This window comes from Phocoena phocoena, chromosome 3 (genome assembly GCF_963924675.1).
Source record: "Phocoena phocoena chromosome 3, mPhoPho1.1, whole genome shotgun sequence".
NCBI lineage: Eukaryota > Metazoa > Chordata > Mammalia > Artiodactyla > Phocoenidae > Phocoena > Phocoena phocoena.
In genome coordinates, this window is record NC_089221.1 from 153,046,381 (window position 1) to 153,070,829 (window position 24,449).

At 42.5% G+C, this 24,449-nt stretch overlaps 1 protein-coding gene across 2 annotated transcripts in view; it reads right to left on the reverse strand.

Moving 5' to 3' along the window:
* Nucleotides 1–24,449, reverse strand: part of UIMC1 (ubiquitin interaction motif containing 1) — a 191,398-nt gene that overhangs the window by 134,525 nt on the left and 32,424 nt on the right. Inside the window, exon 1 of one of the 2 annotated variants that reach the window (XM_065873424.1) lies at nt 3,019–3,050. The exons of the other annotated variant lie outside the window; for it this stretch is intronic. The gene's annotated coding sequence lies outside the window, so the exon portion shown is untranslated. Of the gene's footprint in view, nt 1–3,018; nt 3,051–24,449 lie in introns of those variants that run through there. 2 annotated transcript variants of the gene reach the window in all.

The window sequence follows — 24,449 nt, forward strand, 5'->3', positions numbered from 1 at the left end:
AATGTTCTAAAATTGGTTGTTGTGATGGTTACACAACTCTGTGAAAATACTAAAAGCCACTGAATTGTACATTTAAGTGGGTAAATTGTATGGTATATGAATTATATCTCAATAAAGATGTTAAAAAAAAATTAACCTACTGTGACCAAGTCAGAACACTAGTTATCTCTGGAGGGTACTGACTGGGAAGGGGCACAGGTGACCCTTCTGAGGTGCTGGAAATGTTCCATATCTTTATTTGGGTGGCAGTTACATGGATGTATGTACTGAACTATACAATTAAGGTTGGTTCACTTCATTATATGTCAACAATACTTTTTTAAGAAGGGCTTTTTTTAATAATAAGTATTTGTAAGTGAATATTTTAATTAATCCTCATAAAAACCTAAGAAGTATATATAATTATTATGAGGAAACATAGGTTCAGAAAAGTAACTTCCCCAAAGCCACAAAGCAGGCACTTGCACATCTGTCTCTCGACTCCAAATCCTGACTCCCAATACTCCATGACTTAATCTTTGGATTTCTTCCAACTAGAACTGCTGCCTAATGTAAGGTATGCACACATAAACATTAGATGAATTATACTTTATGCTTACATTTAAGTTATAGCATATAACTTATATATTTAAATTATTAAATATAATTCAATAAAATATACATTTAAATTATATATATTTAAATTACTGAATGCTATATAAAGGCACAGAAGGCTAAAATTATGATAGGCTGTAGGAAGCTATACGGAGAATAATAAGACTTAAGGTGATCCTTGAATCTAAAAGAATATCATGAAGAGGTAGGGATAAGTATGGGGGAAGACTGAAGGAATCATAGTTCCCTAAGAAAACATCTTGTAAGGAATGGTTTTTATCTTTTTAAGTGTTTCCTGTACATTTAGTTATTTAAACCAGTATGTTCAAACATGATAGCAGTGGTAGCTACACCACCAAATACATGTAATTCCTTAAAGATATTTAAATAAGTAAAAACTCCTCCCTAGCACAGAACCACCTTCAGGCTCAAAATGGGTTTTCAAACAATCACAGCAGATAAGGGATCAGTAAGAAGTGTTAAGTAGAGGCACCCCACAGATTTCAAAATTCCAGTGCTTCATGAGATTTAGCCATACTATTTCCACAGAAATTCTAAGAGTAAAAAGGTCACTGCTCAGCCAATTTAAACGAACAACCTAACATATAGTTTAACTACTACTTAAGTTGCTATCCTTCAAAATGAAAAAAAAAATTAAAATCACTAAAATAATGGTTTATCTTCAATTACTTGAACAGAGGCTACAGAATGAATTACCACTGTGTCTGCAAAGAAGGAACAGTATCTAGATACCAACAGTCTCTTCTTAATCACGACAGTTAGAAACAAAATGTCTCTAAAGAATGCACAAGCAGGAAAGGTGACCCAAAAATGAGACTTGTTACATCACAGGTTGGTAGTGTCCTTGAAAACCTCCAATTTGGAAGATATTATTTTTCTTTTTTTTCAGCACTTCCACCATCTTGATCTATCTGAAGAACAATCACTGACAAGATAATTTAAAATCTTGACATTCTCCCTACCAAACCTGTCAAACTTGCTCTGAAAGCTTGGGGGCACAGCGACCTTAACAGTCCTCTATGAATAATTGACTTTTACGCCTAAATAAGTCACCATTCAAGAAACTCGGTACCAAGCTTTTCATCAACTGATCAGCTTGACTGTTTCTCCAATTTAAAAAAAGGTAAACGCACACTTACACACACACACACCTGATGCTCTATTTTCCAGTTTATATTCAGCCTCAGTTTAGGACAAGTGTGTAAAAACAGAATCCAAACACACTGAGAAATAATTACAGTTATTTACTGAGTCCTTGGACACTATTTTAGGTACCTCACATGCATTATAGAGGTTACTCCTCCCAATAACTCTATGTGGTAGGCATCATTATTTTACGTTATTTTTATCACGATTTTACACATTACGGAACATTCAAAATCAAACAGCTGGTAATTTCTTAAGTTCGTAAATGGGAAAGTTGGGAACTGAAGCGCGATGTGTCTGATTCCAGAGACACACTTTTGGATTCAACTAAAAGGCACTGCCTCTAACAGGAAAAAATAAAGACAGTAGCATAAACTTTCACTTTTTCCTGGGTGTTACTCCTTCTCAATGACTAAATACAAGAACAAGAACACTGGAGTCAGTCTGGCTGGATTCAAAACCAACTCAACGACTTACGCCATGTGTCTTCGATCCTCAGTTATCTAATATGTAAAGTGAGGAGGATAAGAGTACCTATCTCACAAGATTGTCGTGAAGATTCAACAAATGTGTATATGTAAAAAGCCTGATACACTATCACCGTACAGCGCGGAAACATACTAGTGCTGTTGGAGAGGAAAGTGGTAAATGATGATAAGGATTCCCAAGGAACATCTTTATATCTGGGCAAAAAAACTAGAACACTCACCAACAAAACAGTAGCCTGGAGTAGGGAGCGAGTGTGAGGAGAAAGGGGCGGAAGGGCCCAGTCGCCCTGACTCCACGAGAAGTCCCGGCTGTGGGACCCCGCGGAAGGAGGCGGCGCGGACGCAGGCCGCTCGCGCGGTGCTCAGCGTGAGAAAGACGCCTTCGAGGGGCTGGCGGGAACCAGAGCCCTTCGCCAGGGGAACCCGGGGAGAATGAAGACCGCACCCTGTGTGTGAGGGGCGCGGTCCGGGCACCCGAGGGCGGAAGCCCATCCGGCGTCACCAGGGGCCCACCAGGCGTCGAGAGGCGCCCAGTACCCTGAGGAGCCATCCCCGGTTTTCCAAGGGGCCTACCCCGCCGTCCCAAAGGGCCGTCCCTTCAGGAGGCGCCCACCTCGGCGTCCGGAGAGACCCGCCTCACCGTCGAGAGGGCCCTACCCCCAAGTCAGAGGCGCCCCTCCGGGAGAGGAGCGGGCCGCAGCCCCCCTGAGGGTGAGAAGGAGGCGGGAAGCAAGCGGGCGTGAGGTATACCGAAGCGTCAAGTACTCACCGACCGGTCCCCGCCGCTTCGCTGAAACCCCACCCCCCTCAGGTGCCGCGGATCGCTACAGTACGCAGCACTTTAGGAACTAGGGGCAGACGAGCGCGCGCGAAGCTGAGGTACCGCGAGAAGACGAGCTCTCGGGGCAGGGGCAGGCGCATGCGCGGGCGTCCGGGGACGGAACCAACCCACACTGCGGGGGGAGACTGCCGCCAGGACATACCAACCGTGTGAGGTGGGGGACGCCATCAGCGCGAGGTGGATTCCATATCCAAGGGCATACTGGGCACCCCCGGTGGTCTCGCAGTTTGTTCGTTTGCTTTATCATTTGCTAGTGCTTTGAGGGAAACTAAAGAGTAGTAACAGGGTCCCCGAAACCCTACAGTGAAACCTTTAAGGGTTTCTTTGCCACATCAAGCCTCCTCTGGCCCTGTCTTTGCATGTATCTAAAGTTAGACTGAGGACTTACCTGGTGGCGCAGTGGTTAAGAATCCTCCTGCCAACGCAGGGGACACGGGTTCATAGCCCTGCTCCGGGAAGATGCCACATGTCGCAGAGCAACTAAGCCCATGTGCCACAACTACTGAGCCTGTGTTCCACAACTACTGAAGGCCGTGGGCGCCTAGAGCCCGTGCACCCCAATGAAGAGTGGTCCCCGCTCACCACAGCTAGAGAAAGCCTGTGCACAGCAAAGAAGACCCAATGCAGCCAAAACTAAATAAATAAATTTATATAAATAAATAAAGTTAGACTGAAATTATCTGATAAGACCACGTGAAAACTATCTCCGGGGGCTTCCCTGGTGGTGCAGTGGCTGAGAGTCCGCCTGCCAATGCAGGGGACACGGGTTCGTGCCCCGGTCCAGGAAGATCCCACATGCCACGGAGCAACTGGGCCCTTGAGCCATGGCCGCTGAGCCTACGCGTCCGGAGCCTGTGCTCCGCAATGGGAGAGGCCACAAAAAAACGAAAACTATCTTCGGATGGTAAATGTTAAGGTCTGACCATTTCACGGGAAGAAGAAAATCTGGGAAATGGAAACTCTTAGAGATGCCAGGTGGAAGCAAAAAATTAGAATGGCCACTTTTGGTGAAATTTAAAATGTGCATTTTATGACCCAGCAATTTCATGTATACAGGTGTGCAGAAGAAATGTTCATGTTCAAGCCCACTTCCCTGTGAAAAATGAAAACAAAGGAAATGTACAATAAGACATGAATGAATAAAACGTGGTATGTTCCTACAATAAAATATTACAACAAATAAAACTAATAAATGAGTCCTATATGTATCAACATTTGACAGCTCGTAAGAGTTGTTGAAATAGCAACGTCCCAAAGAATATGTTACCGAAAATTCCGTCCTTGTCCCCTCACCAAATGAGAATAATGAGGACAAGGTTTTGAGGATAAAGGAAAGAGAAATGTATTGATTTGCCAGCAAATGAGGAGGGTAGCAGACTAGCACCTTGAAAACTATGACCTGCCTTCTGGGGAGAAAGCGTGTATTTAAAGCAAAGTCTTGGGGCTGGAGTTAAGATCAGAGGAACAAGCAAAAACAGCAAGAATGCCCGCCCACGTTAATCAGTAACAAAATGCACAGTAGCAAAGAATTTAAGTTTTAGTTCCCAGCAAAGGAGGGAGAGAATGGGAAAAACAGTTTTAGAAATCATTCATTAGTTTTAGCCTTGTGGCTCTGTTATGTGTACATGTGAAATGATTTATGTAAATTTAAAAATACATAGAATTACAATATATACTGACTATGGAAAATATGTGTGTATAGAAAATGAACTAGATGAATATATGAATACACACTGTGATAATATGACGGCACGAGAGTGGGGAGGGGTGGAAGCCAGGATAAATGGAAAGGAGGAATAAAGAGCACTTTTGACAGGTCTTTCATGATTTCTTTAAAAAAAAGAAGAAAACTAAACAAAATGTTAACAGTTGGCTAGCTGAACTATAGGTACATTATTCTTAGTACTTTTTTTGTAACATTTTTTTCTGGAATGCCCTTTTCCTATTCCCTCAACTCATCTACCTCCAATTGATCCGCCAAAATCCAGCTCAGTCAATTCTTCCTCTGTTTCCTCTAACCCCAATTTGAAGCAGGAGACACATGGGCCCCCAGGGCAAACGGTTTGAGTTCATTCCTCGTGGACCGATATTCTGAGACAGAAATAACAGAAAAATTGAGAGAGGAGACTAGGCCCTCCTGGGATAGACTATAAGAGACCACATATTCCTCATTCTTTTCTTTTAAAATAAATTTAGTTAGTTAGTTAGTTTTGGCTGCATTGGGTCTTTGTTGCTGTGCGCAGGCTTTCTCTAGTGGCGGCAAGCAGGGGCTGCTCTTCGTTGCAATGCGTGGGCTTCTCGTTGCAGTGGCTTCTCTTGTTGCGGAGCACAGGCTCTAGGCACGCAGGCTCCAGTAGTTGTGGCACACAGGCTCAGTAGTTGTGGCACACGGGCTTAGTTGCTCCACAGCATGTGGGATCTTCCCGGAACAGGGATCAAACCCATGTCCCCTGCAATGGCAGGCAGACTCCAAACCACTGCGCCACCAGGGAAGTCCCTATATTCCTCATTCTTGAAGTCTGGAGACCTCCCCAACTATACATGCACAGAAAGTCTCCTTGGAGGTCAAAAGGGAAGTGATGCTAAGTGATGGCAACTAATACTCACTACCCATAGGCCTCTTCAGTAGAATCAATCTTGGCTAAGAGATGTGCATGCACACATGGGAAAATCCTGAGATACACCAAATATGGACTCTGATCCAGGCAAATCAAAATGATTGGTCAAAAGAAACATGGAAGCAATGCCCCATAAAAGTGATTCAAGCTGCCATGAGGGTGCGACTCTCTCTCTGAGCCCGCCCATGTGTCTATCCACACATACTGTACTCTTTTTTTCTCTTAATAAATACTTTACCTGTTTCACTACTTTCCGTCTTTGTGGGGATTCTTTTTCTGCAAAGCCGTACAGCCAGGGCTTTGTCACTGACGACCGTTCTAGTGGCTAGGATCCAGTGCTCTCACTGCCGGGACCCGACCTCAGTCACTGGCCGGGAACTGAAATCCTGCTTCAAGCCACTGCAGGCCAAGGCCACCCGTGATCATATTTGGTGCCGAAACCCAGGAATTCGGGAAGTCAAGGTAAACCGCGGGCTTCACCCAGCTGTGGCTTGAGGCCCCTGACTTTCACTCTTGCTCTGTCCGCTCCCAGCCTCATGGCTCCCCACAACAACATAAGGGGTGGCAGGGGAATTTCCCAGGCCATGCAGATTCAAATAACACTTGGGTGACAGGTGGCACTGTCCTTTGGGATGTGGTGGAAACATGATTTCCGACCGTGCAGGAGCCCCAGGGGTCTCTCTCTTGCTCTCCCTCTCTCTGTCCCATAAGGAACCCTCCACTACGCCTTTCCTTCCCACCTTACTCGCACAACAAGGTCTCTTTCTCACTTCGTATCTCTGCGCCCTTTTAGGGAAGGATTTACTGGATATTATTGCTAAACTGCATCCCTGCCCCTGCCAAACCCAGTGCTGCCTGTGTCAGACAAAATTGTCAGACAATTCCCAATTCTATCTTAGTTGCCAGACAGATAGGGCAAAGGATTTTGGATTCTTCTGTTGTCTAGTCTCTCACCTCACTCAATGCCCAGAGATTTACTATGAGAATTTCTATACCTCCCAGCCCTCAAGCCTTGAAACCCATGACATCTTCCACAGCGCCCAACTCCAATTTTTTCAAGGGTTTGTCTTTGCATCTATCAGCCCCATCACTCCAGGCCTTGACAGCCTACACGCTGCTACAGACAGCCTATCGGACTGGCCGCTATCCAGAATCCCGAATTACAAACTTTGTAGATGCTCAGTCGCGAGGAATACACCCTACCATTGGAAGACTTATCATAGGACATAAACTCTGTAGACAAGGGATCCCTCTTAAGGAAAGCCCTGGCAACCGGTCTGCACTGATTCAAAAGCCCTTCCCTGGCCGTGCTGGGGGAGACGCCTTGCACAAGGTACAAAGGAAGGCCAGAGACGTCTGGTCAAAAATTGATGGGAGAGTAGAGGTCGCTTGAAACCCCATCAGGTTCGAAGGGAATTTGGGGGATGCCCTGAACCCCTTCAGGTTAAAGCCTCCTGGTAAATGTTTCCAGGACACCAGATTCTATTCTAGGAGTACTCTCATGTTCTCAGTTGCAGGTTACTCAGCATGGGAGGATCCCCCTCCAAGCCAGAAGAGACACCTCTGGAGTGTATCCTTAAGAATTGGAAATTTGGGGACTTCCCTGGTGGCACAGTGGCCAATGAAGGGGACACGGGTTCGAGCCCTGGTCCGGGAGGATCCCACATGCCACGGAGCAACTAAGCCTATGCTCTACAACTACTGAGCCTGTGCTCTAGAGCCCGTGAGCCACAACTACTGAGCCCACATGCCACAACTACTGAAGCCCACGCACCTAGAGCCAGCGCTCCACAACAAGAGAGGTCATCACAATGAGAAGCCCATGCACCGCAACGAAGAGTAGCCCCTGCTCGCCACAGCTAGAGAAAGCCCACATGCAGCAGTGAAGACCCAACACAGCCAAAAAAATAAAGAAATAAAATAAAGAAATTAAAAGAAAAAAAGTATACCACCATAGATTCCTCCACTTCCAAAGGTCAGTCCCTTCTGGGACAACACTTCATCAGCCAGTCCACACCTAATATTAGACAGAAACTCCAGAAGTTACAATTTGGCTCACAAGCCCCCATATCCCAACTCCTAGATGTGGCCTTTGGGGTACTTAATAACTGAGATCAAGCTGGGGAAGAAGAGAGAACCCAACATGAGAAAAGACAGGCCAGGGCTCATGCAAAACTGATAGCTGTTGCTGTCAGCCATGGCTTGCGACCTCAGGATAACCCAAGGGGGCCAAGAAAAGTCGAACTATCAGTCTGGAGGTAAGACCAACAAGGGGGAGTGCTACAAATGAAAGTCAACTGGCCACTGGGCCTGAGATTGCCAGAAAGAGCCCCCCGGGCCGTGCCCAGTGTGTAAACAAACAGGTCATTAGAAGAGGGACTGCCCTCAGTCCCAAAGGGTAAGGCCCACTCCTGAGATGGCCATGCTGGACAACTGAGGCAGCCCAGGGATTCTGGCACCTCCCCCCAACAAGATATCTGTCTCCGTCAAGGAGCTCCAGGTAGTCCTTGATGTGGCAGGTAAGAAAATCAATTTTTTAACTGATACAGGAGCCACTTACTCTGTCTTAATTTCTCACACTGGACCTCCTTCCTCTAAAAGCTGTACCGCGACTGGTGTCGACAGAAAGCCTCGCACCCTTTACTTTACTGGGCCTCTCACTTGCCAATTTGAGCAGCGGTTAATTTCACATGGCTTTTTAGTTGTACCTGCGTGTCCAACCCCACTACTGGGGAGAGACCTTCTGAGCTCCCTTGGGGCCACACTCCAGTTAGGAGGCTCCGAGCCGCTCCTTATCTTAACTCTGACTAAGACGGACCAGCCAGAAGAGCAAGGTCCTATTCCCAGCCATATTCTACAGGCAGTGGACCCTTCAGCATGGGACAAAGGAATCCCTGGAAGGGCTGTAATACCCAACATGTAAGAATTAGCCTTAGGCCAGAAATTGCCTATCCTAACACAAGACAATATACCATAAAGCTGGAAGGTAAGAAGGGTTTACAACCCCTCATAGATAAATCCTTAAGGCATGGTCTCTTGGTGTCCTGCCAGTCTCCGTGCAGTGCTCCTGTTCTGCCAGTTGTTAAGCCAAACGGGGAATATAGGATGGTACAAGACCTTAGAGCAGTAAACGACACAGAGGTCCCTATTCATCCCCTCATGGCCATCCTTATAACCTATTAACCCAAATCCCTGAGGACGCCAAATGGTTTACTGTACTCGATCTCAAGGTTGCCTTCCTTGTTTTGCATGCCCACGCAGCTATATGGAAAAAGAGAGGGCTTCTAAATGCAAGAAACTCCCCTATAAAATATGGGGCTGAGATTTTACATCTCATGGAAGCAGTTCAAAAATCCACAACAGGTAGCAGTCATTCACTGCCATGGGCACCAAAAGGGAACTCCTCAAATTTCCCAAGGAAACAACAGGGCAGATAGGGAAGCAAAGAAAGCAGCCCTGATGCCCATAACAGAAATGGCATTAATCCCATCCCTTACCCCATCTAACGTTATACCCAGGTACTCGACTTCTGAAGAGAACTGGGCACGAGACAGAGGGGGAACTAAGGGAACAGATGGCTGGTGGCACATAGATCAGAAATTGCTCATACCTCTCTCTGACCAATGGAAAATTATTAAAGGGCTACATGATTCTCTCCATCTGGGGAAACATGCAATGTCTACAATTTTTTTTTAAATAAATTTATTTATTTAGGGCTGCGTTGGGTCTTCATTGCTGCACATGGGCTTTCTTTAGTTGCGGTGAGTGGGGACTACTCTTTGTTGCAGTGCACAGGCTTCTCATTTTGGTGGCTTCTCTTGTTGTGGAGCATGGGCTCTACGTGCACAGGCTTCAGTAATTGTGGCTCGCGGGGTCTAGAGTGCAGGCTCAGTAGTTGTGGCATACGGGCTTAGTTGCTCCGCGGCATGTGGGATCTTCCCGGACCAGGGCATGAACCCGTGTCCCCTGCATTGGCAGGCGGATTCTTAACCACTGCACCACCAGGGAAGCCTGCAATGTCTACAATTGTTTTCTGACTTTTTACAGGAAAAGGGCTCCTGCAGACAGTTAAAGGAGTTACTCAAGCCTGTGCTGTTTGTGCCACTCATAATCCAGGAAGCAACCTTAAGCCTCCCCCTCTCGTTAGCCCAGTCCAGCAACGTGGGACTTACCCAGGAGAGGACTGGCAAATAGAGTTCACTCAGATGCCCTCTTTCCAGGGCTTCAAATACTTACTAGTCTTTATAGATACTTTTACTGGATGGATACAGGCCTTCCCTACCAGAACAGAGAAGGCAACTGAAGTAGCTGAGGCACTCCTAAAGGAAATTATTCCTAGATTTGGGTTGCCCCGTCATCTTCAGAGTGACAATGGACCTTCATTTGTAGCAAAGGTCACACAACAGCTTTCACAGGCTTCAGGAATTAAATACCACCTCCATTCATCTGGGGGACCTCAGTCCTCAGGAAAAGTAGAACAGGCTAATCATACTCTAAAGCATACCTTAGGCAAACTCAGGAAACGTCAGAGTCGTGGTATCGCCTGTTGCCAATAGCCCTCTTAAGGGTCAGAGCAGCCCCTAAAGCAACCATTAAGTTAAACCCTTTAGACATGACATATGGAAGGCCATTCCTTACTCTGGACATGCTAACTGACCCAGAAACCCAGGCTCATCTTAGATACATTATAAACCTAGGCCATGTCCAGAGGCTATACAAGAGCATGGCAACAGAGTACAGCCCTCTCCAGATGAGAGTCCCAATCACCATGTTGTAAACCCTGGAGACTGGGTACTTTTAAAGACCTGGAAAAATGAGTCCCCTGGTGACCAGCTACTCCCGAAATGGAAGGGTCATTACCAAGGCCTGCTGAGCACTCCTACGGCAGTTAAACTCCAGGGGGTCACCAGCTGGGTTCATCTGTCCAGGATTAAACCTGTCTCCACTGATATGTTACAGGAACCTGAAGACCCACATTCCAGCCATCCCTGTGGATCCACCCCTTTCTCAGAGTCTCCACAGGATCCAGAGGACCCAGGACAGCCTGAAAATTCCAGGTGGATGAGTGAGCCACTCCAAGACCTGAAGCTCTGATTCAAAAAGGACAGAAAGATTTCTTAGACCCTAGGCTAAGTACCCATAGCCACTATCTTCCTTTTCCCTTCCAGCACTCCAATCCACTTACAGAATAATTGATATGCTCTGGTAGATTTTGATAACTATTGTCTTCTTTGCTCTCACCCTTGCTTTCAGAATTCACTGAACTTCTCTGCCCATGCTGGGTGATTTAAATATGACCCTGACTGGTACGTCTATGAAGCTACTAATTGTCTTAGCTTTTCTATGCCTATTTCCCTTATCCACAGGATGGACAAACAACTCTCTGCCTCACATTGCACAAACTCTTGCTTCCTCCATTCAGTTGAGAGTGCTGGATTTATTTACCCCAAGCTAAGTCCATCGTGGACCATAGCAACCCCTTTGTCCATCCCATAAGGAATTTTAGCCAAGTTCCTGATGGAAAATGGCCTTCTACCAGAGACCCAAGGCTCAGCAGCATGGCAATATACAGAGTCAGAATTGTTCGTTTTCCTACTGAAGAAAATTCTAATGTCTCTTGCCTAACCCTCTCCTTAGCAACAGAAGGAGAGTATGAACTCAAACTGGGAGGATGAAGAATTGGCATTAAAGCACCCCAGCACTTTGTAATGGTCCCTCCTAAGCCAGAATTCCAGTTACCTATTTGTGCTCAAACCCTAACTCACTACCCGAAGGAAGAAGGATCCACACGGGAGAAGCAGATAGCAGGATGGACGTGGATGGAAGCATTGGGTTTATAGCTGGAGAACATTTCCATAACAATAGAATTGGATGGGTAGGTTTTAAAATCATGGGTGAGGGGCTTCCCTGGTGGCACAGTGGTTAAGAATCTGACTGCCAATGCAGGGGACACGGGTTCAAACCCTGGTCTGGGAAGATCCCACATGATGCAGAGCAACTAAGCCCCTGTGCCACAACTACTGAGCCTGCATGCCACAACTACTGGAGCCCGTGCAGCTAGAGCCCGTGCTCCGCAACAAGAGAAGCCACCACAATGAGATGCCTGAACACTGCAACAAAGAGTAGCCCCCCGCTTGCCACAGCTAGCAAAAGCCCATACGCAGCAACGAAGACCCAGTGCAGCCAAAAATAAATTAATTTTTTTTTAATTAAAAAAAAATACATGCACGCCAATGTTCACTGCAGCACTATTTACAATAGCCGGGACATGGAAGCAACCTAAATGTCCATCAACAGAGGAATGGATAACAAAGATGTGGTACATATATACAATGGAATATTATTCAGCCACAAAAAAGAACAAAATAATGCCATTTGCAGCAACATGGATCGACCTAGAGATTGTCATACTGAGGGAATTAAGTCAGACAGAGAAAGACAAATATCATATGCTATCACTTAGATGTGGAATCTAAAAAAAGGGTACAAACGAACTTATTTACAAAACAGAAATAGGGTTACAGACATAACAAACTTACGGTCGCCAGGGGTAAGGGGGGGAGGGATAAATTGGGAGACTGGGATTGACATATACATACTACTACATATAAAATAGATAACGAATAAGGACCTCCTGTATAGCACAGGGAACTCTACTCAATACCCTGTAATGGACTATATGGGAAAGAATCTTAAAAAAAGTGGATATATGTATATGTACAATTGATTCACTTTGCTGTACGCCTGAAACTAACACGACATTGTAAATCAACTATATTAAAATTTTCAAAAAATAAATAAATAAAAATAAAAAACTATTTCCTACTATGTAGAAGTAGGGCTCCTCAGAAAAAAGGCTGACTCCAGGAAAAGTACAAGATGAACCTAGATCATCTTTTTTTTTTTTTTGGCTGCGTTGGGCCTTCATTGCTGTACAAGGTCTTTTTCTAGCTGCAGTGAATGGGGGCTACTCTTCATTGCGGTGCGCGGGCTTCTCATTGCGGTGGCTTCTCTTGTTGTGGAGCATGGGCTCTAGGCACACAGGCTTCAGTAGATGTGGCTCACAGGCTCTAGAGCACAAGCTCAGTAGTTGTGGCGCGCAGGCTTAGTTGCTCTGTGTCATATGGGCTATTCCCGGACCAGGGCTCGAATCCATGAACCCTGCATTGGCAGGCGGATTCTTAACCACTGCGCCACCAGGGAAGTCCCCCTAGATCATCTTATTGTGCAAGAAAGTAAAGAAGTATTCAAAGAAGGATGAGGACATGTCAAAAATACATAGAAGCCAAATTTAAGGGTCAAATATGGGACAACATAAACATCAAAATAAATAATGATAGCCATGGATTATAACTCATTGAATAAAATAATAATTCTTGAGTCTATATTTATAAATAAATAAATAAATAAGAAGGAACAAGCTCTTCCATTAAATAGAATGGTAACTATTTTTTTTAATATTTACTTATTTATTTATTTGGCTGTGCCAGGTCTTCATTGCAGCCTGGGATCTTTAATTGTGGCATGCAGGATCTTTACTTGTGGCATGGGAACTCTTAGTTGCGGCATGTGGGATCTAGTTCCTTGACCAGAGATCAAACCCAGGCCCCCTGCATTAGGAGTGCAGAGTCTTAGCCACTGGACCACCAGGGAAGTCCCAGAATGGTAAAACTATTAAATGTAGAAGGAATGATGAAATTAGAAAAGCACCATTTGGCAACAATCAGAGTAATAATTAAGGCAAGTGCCATCAATAAATGCTAGAACTAGTGGCTGCAAGGTTGACTAACAGGATATTTATATACTCTCAAAGAATTTCCTCACAAGATATTTATTAATTACAAAGGGAAAACTAACTTTACAATGGAGAAAACTGATGGGCAGCACCTTAACTGAGTGATCAGAGATACTATCACTAGTAGTAAGACACATCAACATCATGTAAACCTGATGTGATGCCTATGGTAACACTGCCAAAAATGCATAAACTTGAAACTAATCATGGAGAAACAGAGATAAACCCAAACCGAGGGACATTCTACAAAATAACTGGTTTGTACTCTTCAAATATATCAATAGCATGAAAGACAAAAGCTGAAGTATTCTTCCAGACTAAAGGAAACTAAAGAGACATGACAACTGAATGGAACTTATGATCTGGAATTTTCTCTTGCTATAAAAGAAATTATTGGGACAATTAGTGACATCTTAATAAGGTTTATAGATTGGATAATACTGTTGTGTCAATGTAATTTTTAGTGTTGAGAACTGTACTGTGATTACGAAAATGTCCTTGTATTTACATTGATGTAGAGTAAACTGGCATCATTTCTGCAACTTGATCTCAAATGGTTCTAAAGCAAATGTAGAGAAAAGGATAAACGTAAAATAGGAAACTGCTAACGTCTGAGAAATCTGGATGAAGAGTATATGGTAAGTCTTTGTACTATTCAATCAACTTTTCTATAACTCTGAAGTTAAAAGAATGGGGGCTTCACTGGTGGCGCAGTGGTTGAGAGTCCACCTGCCGATGCAGGGGACACGGGTTCGTGCCCCGGTCTGGGAGGATCCCACATGCCGCGGAGCAGCTGGGCCCATGAGCCATGGCCGCTGAGCCTGCGTGTCCGGTGCCTATGCTCTGCAAAGGGAGAGGCCACAACAGTGAGAGGCCCGCGTACCGCAAAAAAAAAAAAAAAAAACAAGAATGGGAGTAGGACTTCCCTAGTGGCACCAGTGGTTAAGAATCCATCAGCCAATGCAGGGGACAAGGGTTTGATCTCTGGTCCGGGAAGATCCCACATGCCACGGAGCAACTACTGAGCTTGCACTCTACAGCCCACAAGCCACAACTACTGAGCCCGCGTGCCACAACTACTGAAGCCCGTGCGCTCTAGGGTCCAAGTGCTGCAACTACCGAGCCTGCATGCTGCAACTACTGAAGTCCACACACCTAGAGCCCGTGCTCCGCAACAAGAAGCCACCACAATAAGAAGCCTGCACACCGCAATGAAGAGTAGTCCCAGCTCGCCGCAGCTAGAGAAAGCCTGTGCACATCAACGAAGACCCAATGCAGCCAAAAAAAAAAGAAGAATGGGAGTATACTAAATAATTATTCTGATTAAAAGACTTCATTTGCCACCTATAATACCCAAGTTCAAAATTTTGTCTTCATCTAGACTACATCATTATTCTAATTAATTGATTTTATAAATAACTGTTACAATTTTAAACTTATAAAATAACTGTTATTAATAAGTTACCACTTTTATCCCTTTCAAACATTAGAAATCTATATAGGTTCATGTTTGAAAAAGAGTTCTACTACTGATCTACTCAACTTTTCCAATTTACTGTTTGAGAAACTGAATCACAAGGAGGAAAGGTGACTAGTGATTTGCCAAAGTCACACAGTTATAAACAATGTTCAACTGTCAAACACACAGAGTGTGTTAAGAAACATAAGAAAAATGTTAACAATAAAGAAGCACTAGGAAAAAAAGTACAGCATCACTAATAAATAAACAAATACAAAATAAAAGTCCCACAGCACATTTGCAGCAAAAACAAATAAAACAGACAAAACTCAATGCTAACAGAACTGTGAGAAAATAAGTATATTGCTGCACTGAGAATGCAATATAAACAAGTATAATCTTTCCAGAGAGAAATTTGGCAATAACTATCAAGAGTCATAAAAATGATCATACTCTCAACCACATTGGGTAATGCATCTCAAGGACATGATTCAAAAGGGAGAAGAACAGATTTGAACAAAGATGATTATAGCCAAACAGCATGTTACAGCTAAAAACTAGAAACTATACAAATGCTCACCCATGGGAGAAAGGCTAACTTGAAACGGGCCATGGTAGAGCAATACAATAACAGATTATTACATTACCACCAGAAATAGCAACAATAGGACCTTGTAGAAATGAGGCAAATATCCTATCAAGTAAGGTTAGGCTAAACATAATGGAATCCCAAGAAACCCATACACAGTGCTGACAGCTAATAGAAAATTTGTATGTAAGTATCAAAGGAACATCTACTTATAACTAGTAGATGTTTTGAAGTTGAAATCTTTTGTGGGGGAATCTTTTTTAAAAAATATGACTTTTATTGTATAATGAAACCCATGTAAAGGAGAATTGGGAGGGGTGACCATGGCCAGAAGCCAGTGACTACAACCCCTCAATTCTGACAGAATTCTGTCAGGTTTCCACTTTCTTTTTTAAAACAACGTCGTTGAGATGTAATTAACAACTTCATAAAATTCACCTACTTAGAGGATCAACATACAGCAAGACAGTGTGAAGAGCTCCACTGACCTGCACCCCCAGCAAAACTGGTGAAAATTATTTTAAAAGCAACCATTTCAAGCCTCTGGAAAGAATCCAAAGGGCAAAGAATAAAGAAAGAAATACCTACTCCAAAAAAATCTACAAAAATTAGGTAAGAAAGGGGGCCTCCCTGGCGGTCCAGTGGTTAAGACTCCACACTTCCACTGCAGGGGGCACAGGTTCAATTCCCTAGTCAGAGAACTAGATCCCTGAATGCCGCGTGGTGTGGGAAAAAAAAAAAAATTAGGTAAGAAAAGTGAGAGTCTATGGTATTAGAACCATGACCACTCCCTCTCTCCACCCTCCCAGCTCACTGAGGTACAGATTCCCCTCCAGACTGCTACAGCCAAGAACACAGCTCCCAGTTGAAGGGCTGTCTTACAATGAGAAACAGGACATCTGTGCTTCGTGTTCTGCCCCTGTTGCCGAGGCTAAGTCCCAGGCAAACAGAGTTGAGAAGTTGAGGCTCCCTTCTTCCACCCAGCTCCTGCTCATGGAATTGAGGCTCTAACTTTGGGTACATCACACTGAGAATACTAAGGCACTGGATCACACACACCACAGTGATCAGACATGTAACTCCACATCAGTATAGGTAAGCCAAGAGGTCCTCAGGCTGCTGCTCTCCCTCAACACCAAGTCCTCAGATCCTAAAGTGGGGGTTCACTCAGAGAGAAGCTTGCCATTGTATCTATCTTCAGTTTCTATCTACAATAAGGTGTAGGTAGGTGATGGATGGATGGATGGATGGATGGATAGATAGATAGATAGATTCATTTATTTTAAGGAATTGGCTCACACAATTATGAAAGCAGACAAGTCCTAAGATCTCAAGGGTGAGTCAGCAAGCTGGAGACCTAGGAGAGCTGATGGCTTAGTTCCCAGCTGAGCCCAAAGGGCTGAGAACCAGGAGAGTCAATGGTGTAGTTCTCATCTAAAGACCAGCAGACTTGAGATCCATGAAGAGCCAATGTTTTGGTTTGAGTTTGAAAGCAGGAGAAAAGCCAATGTCCCTGGGGTTTTTTTTTGTTTGTTTTTTTTTGCGGTACACGGACCTCTCACTGTTGTGGCCTCTCCTGTTGCAGAGCACAGGCTCCGGACGCACAGGCTCAGTGGCCATGACTCACAGGCCCAGCCACTCCATGGCATGTGGGATCCTCCCGGACCGGGGCACGAACCCATGTCCCCTGCATCGGCAGGCGGACTCTCAACCACTGCACCATTGGAAGCCCCCCAATGTCCCTGTTTGATGGCAGTCATATATGAAGAATTCCCTCTTACTCAGGGAGAGTCAGCCTTTTTGTTCTACTCAGGCCTTCAACTGACTGCATGAGGTCAAATCATGTTAGGAAAAGCAATCTGCTTTACTCAGTCTACCAATAATAATGTTAATCTCAAATAAAAACACCCTCGCAGAAACATTCAGAATAATGTATGAGGAACATCTGAACATTCCATGGCCCAGTCAAGTTGACACGTAAAATTAACCATAATAGTTGCTATAAGAAATAATCTAAAACATCCAGTTTCCAACAAAAAAATTACAAGGCATGCAAATAAACAGGAGAGTATGATCCATACAACCAATAAAAACTGGCAACAGAAACGGTGAGCACAACCAGATGTTAGATATATACGAAAAAAAAAACTTTAAAGAAGCCATTATGTACATATTCACAGAACCAAAGAAGATAACGATTAAAGAATGAAAGAAGATATGATGATACTGTCCCATCAAATAGAGAATAGCAATAAAGAGATAGAAATTATAAAACAAGAACCAGCTGGAAATTGTGGAGCTGAAAAATATAATAACTGAAATTAAAAATTCCCTAGAGGGACACAACAGTAGATATGAATCATGAGAAGAAAGAATAAGCAAATTTGAAGATAGATCAATAGAAACTATTCAAAATGAAAAAGGAGAAAAAAAGAATGAAGAAAAATAAACAGAACCTGAGAGAAATGTGGGACACCATTAAGCACACTAACAAACGTATAATTAGAGTACCAGATGGGGAGGAGGGAGAGAAAAGAAAGGAATAAGTAGTTGAAGAAATTAATGGCTGAAAACATCCCAAATTTATTTAAAAATAACAACCTATACAACCAGGAAGCACAACAAATCCAAGTAGGATAAACACAAAAAGATCCACAGACACTTCATAATAGAAATGCAGCAAGTCAAAGAGAAAATTTTTGAAAAAAGCAAGAAAAAGTGATGCTTTACATACATAGGAATCCTAATAAGATTAACAGGCAACTTCTCAGCAGAATCAATGGAAACCAGAAGGCACTGGGATAACATATTCAAAGCACACAAAGAAAAAAACCTGTCAACCAAAAATCTTATACCCAGCAAAGCTATCTTCCAACAAAGAAGGTGAAATAAAGACTTTCCCTGATTAAAAATACAAACAAACAAACATGAACAAAACAGAGAACTGTTGCTAGCAGACCCACCTTACAGGAAATATTAAAGGAAGTTGTTCAGGCCGAAGGTAAGTGACTCCAGATGGGAATGTGAGACTACATGAAAAAAGAATTGGTAAAGGCAATTATGTAATTATTTGACAGTGTACAGGCATATCTCATTTTATTGCTCTTTGCTTTACTGCACTTCACAGATACTGCATTTTTTACAAATTGAAGGTTTGTGGCAACCCTCTGTTGAGAAAGTTTATTGGTGCCATTTTTCCAATAGCATTTGCTCACTTTGTGTTTCTGTATCACATTTGGTAATTTTCACAATATTTTAAACTTTTTCATTATTATTATGTTTGTTATAGTGATCTGTGATCAGTGATCTTTGATGTTGCTATTGTAATTGTTTTCGAGTGCCACAAACCACACTCATATAAGATGGTGAACTTAATTAATAAATGCTGGGTATGCTCTGACTGCTCCACCTACCAGCTATTTCCCTGCCTCTCTCCCTCTCTTCCAGCCTCCCTATTCCCTGAGACACAACAATACTGAAATAGGCCCTTTAATAACCCTACAATGGCCTCTAAGTGTTTAAGTGAAAAGAAGAGTCAACTGATGCAGCAAACTTCATTGTTGTCTTATTTTAAGAAATTGCCACAGGCACCACTACCTTCAGCAACCACCACCCTGATCAGTTAGCAGCCATCAAAACAAAGGCAACACCCTCTACCAGCAAAAAGACGATGGCGTGCAAAGGTTCAAATGATAATTAGCATTTTTTAGCAACAGTGTTTTTTAATTAAGGTACATACATTGTTTTTTTAGACATATGCTATTGCATACTTAACAGACTACAGTATAGTGTAAACATAACTTGTATATGCACTGGGAAACCAAAAAATTCGTATGACTTGTATTATTACAATATTTGCTTTTATTGCAGTAGTCCGGAACCAAACCTGAGATATTGCCAAGGTATGCCTGTAAATGTCTCTTTTTTCTCCTTTCTTTTCCTTAACTGATATAAAAATATTGTATAATATGGTATAATGTACTGTTGGTACTATAACATGTATATAAAATGTAATATGTATGTTACATATTTGCTAATAAGAGCACAAAAAAATGGGTGGGAGGAAAGCTGTATTGAGGTAAGGAAATGACTATATATGGTAAAGTAACAATGTATTGTTGGGTTTACAACACTGATTGTGTAATATGTATAACAATAACACCACAAAAAGGAGAAAACGGGAATAGAGCTATACAGGAATAACGCTTCTAGATAATAATGCTTATTATCACTAGAATAAGCTAGTATCAGAATGTGAAGCTGATTCTGATAAGATGTATATGGCAATCCCTAGAGCAGTCATTGAAAAAATAATTTTAATATAGTGGCAAATCAGTAAAGAAATTAAAATGCTACATTAGAAAATACTTAAAAACAAAAAAAAAGCAATAAAGGAAGAATAAAGGAACAAAAATACATGGCACACATAGAAAACAAAAAGTAAAATGAAGGCTTCCCTGGTGGCGCAGTGGTTGAGAGTCTGCCTGCCGATGCAGGGGACATGGGTTTGTGCCCCGGTCTGGGAAGATCCCACATGCCATGGAGCGGTTAGGCCTGTGAGCCATGGCCACTGAGCCTGCGCGTCTGGAGCCTGTGCTCCGCAACGGGAGAGGCCACAACAGTGAGAGGCCCACGTACCGCAAAAAAAAAAAAAAAAGTAAAATGGCACATGTAAATCCAGATACATCAATAATATTATATATGAATGGGCTAAAAAATCCAATCAAAAGTCAGAGATTGTCAGACTGGATAAAAAAACATGATTCAACTATATGCTGACTCTAGGAGACACAATTTATATTCAAACATACAAAAAAACTGGAAGTAAAGGATGTAAAAAGACGTATCATATAAACAGCAACTACAAGAAAGCTGGAATGGCTATAATAATATGATACAAAATAGACTTCAAAACAAAAAGAGGTTACTAGAGACACAGAGGGATATTTTATCATGATAAAAATATCAATACATCAGAAGATAACAGTTACAAACATAAATGCATCTAATAACAGACCACTAAAATACATAAAGCAAAAAACTAACAGAAATGAAAGGAGAAATACACAACTAAACAATCAAATTTGGAGAATCCAATACCCCACTTTCAACAACAGATAAAACAACACTCATAGGATGACGTAAAATAAGACTCGAACAACACTATAAGGCAACTAGACCTTACAAACAACTATAAAACACTCCACCCGACAACAACGGAATACACACCCTTCTCAAGGGAACAAGGGACAGTCACCAGGATAGATCTTATACTAGGCCATAAAAAAAAACCTCAATAAATTTAAAAGGTTAGAAATAATTCAAACTATGTTCTCCAGTACAATGGAAAGAAATTAGAAATCAACTGCAGGAAAAACTTTGGGAAATTCACAAATACATAGAAATTAAGCAATGCACTCCCAAACAATAATGGGTCAAAGAAGAAGTCAAAAGGGGAATCAGGAAATAATTTGAGATGAATGAAAATCAAGACACAAAATACCAAAACTTATGAAATGCAACTAAAGCAGTGCTTAGAGGGAAACTTAACAGCTCTAATGTTGCTATTAAGAAAGGAGAGAGATCACAAATCAAAAATCTAAACTTCCACCTCAACACACTGGAAGAAGAAGAGTACAGTAAACCCAGAGCAAGCAGAAAGAAGAAAATAATAAAGAATGCAGCAGAGGGGGCTTCCCTGGTGGCACAGTGGTTGGGAGTCCGCCTGCCGATGCAGGGGACACGGGTTCGTGCCCCGGTCCGGGAGGATCCCACGTGCCGCGGAGCGGCTGGGCCCATGGGTCATGGCCGCTGGGCCTGCACGTCCACAGTCTGTGCTCCGCAACGGGAGAGGCCACGACGGTGAGGGGCCCGCGTACCGCAAAAAAAAAAAAATACAGCAGAAATTAATAGAGGATATTAAAACAACAGAGAGGGCTTCCCTGGTGGCGCAGTGGTTGAGAGTCCGCCTGCCGATGCAAGAGGACACAGGTTCGTGTCCTGGTCTGAGAAGATCCCACATGCCGTGGAGCGGCTAGGCCCATGAGCCATGGCCGCTGAGCTTGTGCGTCCAGAGCGCTTCACAACCGGAGAGGCCACAACAGTGAGAGGCCCGCGTACCATAAAAAACAAAACAAAACAAAACAAAACAGAGAAAAGCAGTAACACCAAATGCTTGTTCTTTGAAAAGATCTACACAGTTGACAAACATTTAGCAATACTAATCAAGATTAAAAAAATTCTTAAATTACCAGAATCATGGGACTTCCCTGGTGGTCCAGTGGTAAAGAATCTGCCTTCCAATGCTGGGGACTTGGGTTCGATCCCTGGTCGGGGAACTAAGATCCCACATGCCGGGAGGCAACTAAGCCCGCATGCCACAACTACTGAGCTCGCCTGCCTCAATGAGGGAGCCCGCGTGCCGCAAACTACAGAGCCCCATGCTCTGCAGCCCGCGTGCCACAACTAGAGAGAGAAAACCTGCATGCCACAACTAGAGAGAAGCCCAAGCACTGCAATGAAAAGACCGTGGCCATAACAAAGATCCCTTGGGCTACAGCTAAGACCTGAGGGCAGCCAAAAAATAAGGAAAATAAATAAATACAATAAATAAATATTTTTTTTAAAAATTACCAGAATCAGAAATAAAAGAAGGACATTACTATTGACCTTACAGAAATAAAAAAAGATCATAAAAGAATTCTATGAACAACTATAGGCCAAATTTTTGATAAATTAGATGAAAAGGACAAATTCCTAGAAAGACACAAACTATCAAAACTGGCTCAAGAAGAAATACACAATCTGAGTTTATCTACAGTAAGTGAAGAGATTGAAATAGTAATCAAAAAACTTCCCAGAGAGAAAAGCCCAGGCCCAGATGGCTTCATCACTGAATTCTACCAAACATTGAAAGAATTCATAACAATTCTTCAAACATTATTCTAAAAAAAAGAACAAAAAAAGGGAGGGGGGAATTCCCTGGCGATCCAGTGGTTAGGGTTCCACACTTCCACTGCAGGGGGCATGGGTTCAATCCCTGGTCAGGGAGCTAAGATCCTGCATGCTGCGTGGCACAGCCAAAATATTAAAAAAATAAATTAAATAATTTTTAAAATTAAAAAAATTAAAAATGGAAAACGAGAGAATATTTCCCAAGTCATTTCATGGGGCCAATATAAAACTTAGGCCAAAAACAAAGACATCATAAGAAAACTACAAACCAATATCTCTTGTGAATATGATTGCAATAATCCTCAACAAAATACTAGCAAACAAAATACAACATTTTATAAAAAGATTTGTTCACCATTACCAACTGGGATTTATTATGTTAATGCAAGGTTGGTTTAATATCTGAAAACTAATATAATACATCACATCAATAATATAATATACCACATCCGTTTCATGATAAAAAAAAAAACTCAACAAACTTGGAATATAAAGGAATTAACTCAACCTCATGAAGGACATTTATGAAAAATCCACAGCTAACATTGTACTTAATAGTAAAAAACTAGATGCCTTCCCACTAAGATTTGGAACAAGACAAGAATGTTCATTCTTGCTACCTCTATTCAAAATTACATTGGAGGTTCTAGCCAAGACAATTAGAAAGAAATAAAAGGGACTTCCCTGGTAGCACAGTGGTTAAGAATCTGCCCGCCAATGCAGGGGACATGGGTTCGAGCCCTGGTCCGGGAAGATCCCACATGCTGCAGAGCAACTAAGCCGGTGCACCACAACTACTGAGCCTGTGCTCTACAGCCCGTGAGCCACAACTAGTGAGTCTGCATGCCACAACTACTGAAGCCCACGAGCCTAGAGCCTGTGCTCTGCAACAAGAGAAGCCACCTCACTGAGAAGCCCGCACACTACAACGAAGAGTAGACCCCGCTTACCGCAACTAGAGAAAGCCCATGCGCAGCAGTGAAGACCCAACGCAGCCAAAAATAAATAAATAAATTTATTTTAAAAAATGAAAAAGAAAAGAAAGAAATAAAAGCCATCCAGATTGAAAGGAAGAAGTAAAATGATCTCCATTTGCAGATGCAATGAACTTCAATATAGAAATTCCTAAGGGATCCACTAAAGAAATATTAGAACTAATAAATAAGTTCAGCAAAGTTGTAAAAGCTCGGTAAACAAAAATAAACTATACTTCTGTACATTTGCAATGAACAATCTGAAAATGAAATTAAGAAAACAATTCCATTTACAATAGCATCATAAGGAATAAGATACTTAGGCATAACTTTAACAAAAGACATGTAGAACTTATACTCTGAAAACTGTAAAGTGTTGTTGAAAGAAATTAAAGAAGATCTAAATAATTTTTTAAAATCCCATGTTCATGATCAGAAGTCTTAACACTTAATATGGCAATACTCCTAAATTGATCTACAAATTGAACACCATCTCTATCAGAATCCCAGTGGACTTCTTTGTAGAAATTGACAAGCTAATGCTAAAATTCATATAGTGAACCAAAAATAGCCAAAACAACACACCTTCCTATTTCAAACTTATTACACAGCAATGATAATCAAGACAGTGTGGTACTGGGGAAAAGAACAGACACACAGATCAATGTAATATAACTGAGAAGCCAAAAATAAACCCAAATATCTATGATCAATTTTTTAAAATAAATTTATTTACTTATTTATCTATTTTGGCTGCGTTGGGTCTTTGTTGCTGCACGTGGGCTTTAGTTGAGGCAAGCAGGGGCTACTCTTCGTTGTGGTGCGCAGGCTTCTTATTGCGGTGGCTTCTTTTGTTACAGAGCACAGGCTCTAGGCACATGGGCTTCAGTAGCTGTGGTACGCAGGTTCAGTAGTTGTGGCACACAGGCTTAGTTGCTCCGTGGCATGTGGGATCTTCCCGGACCAGGGC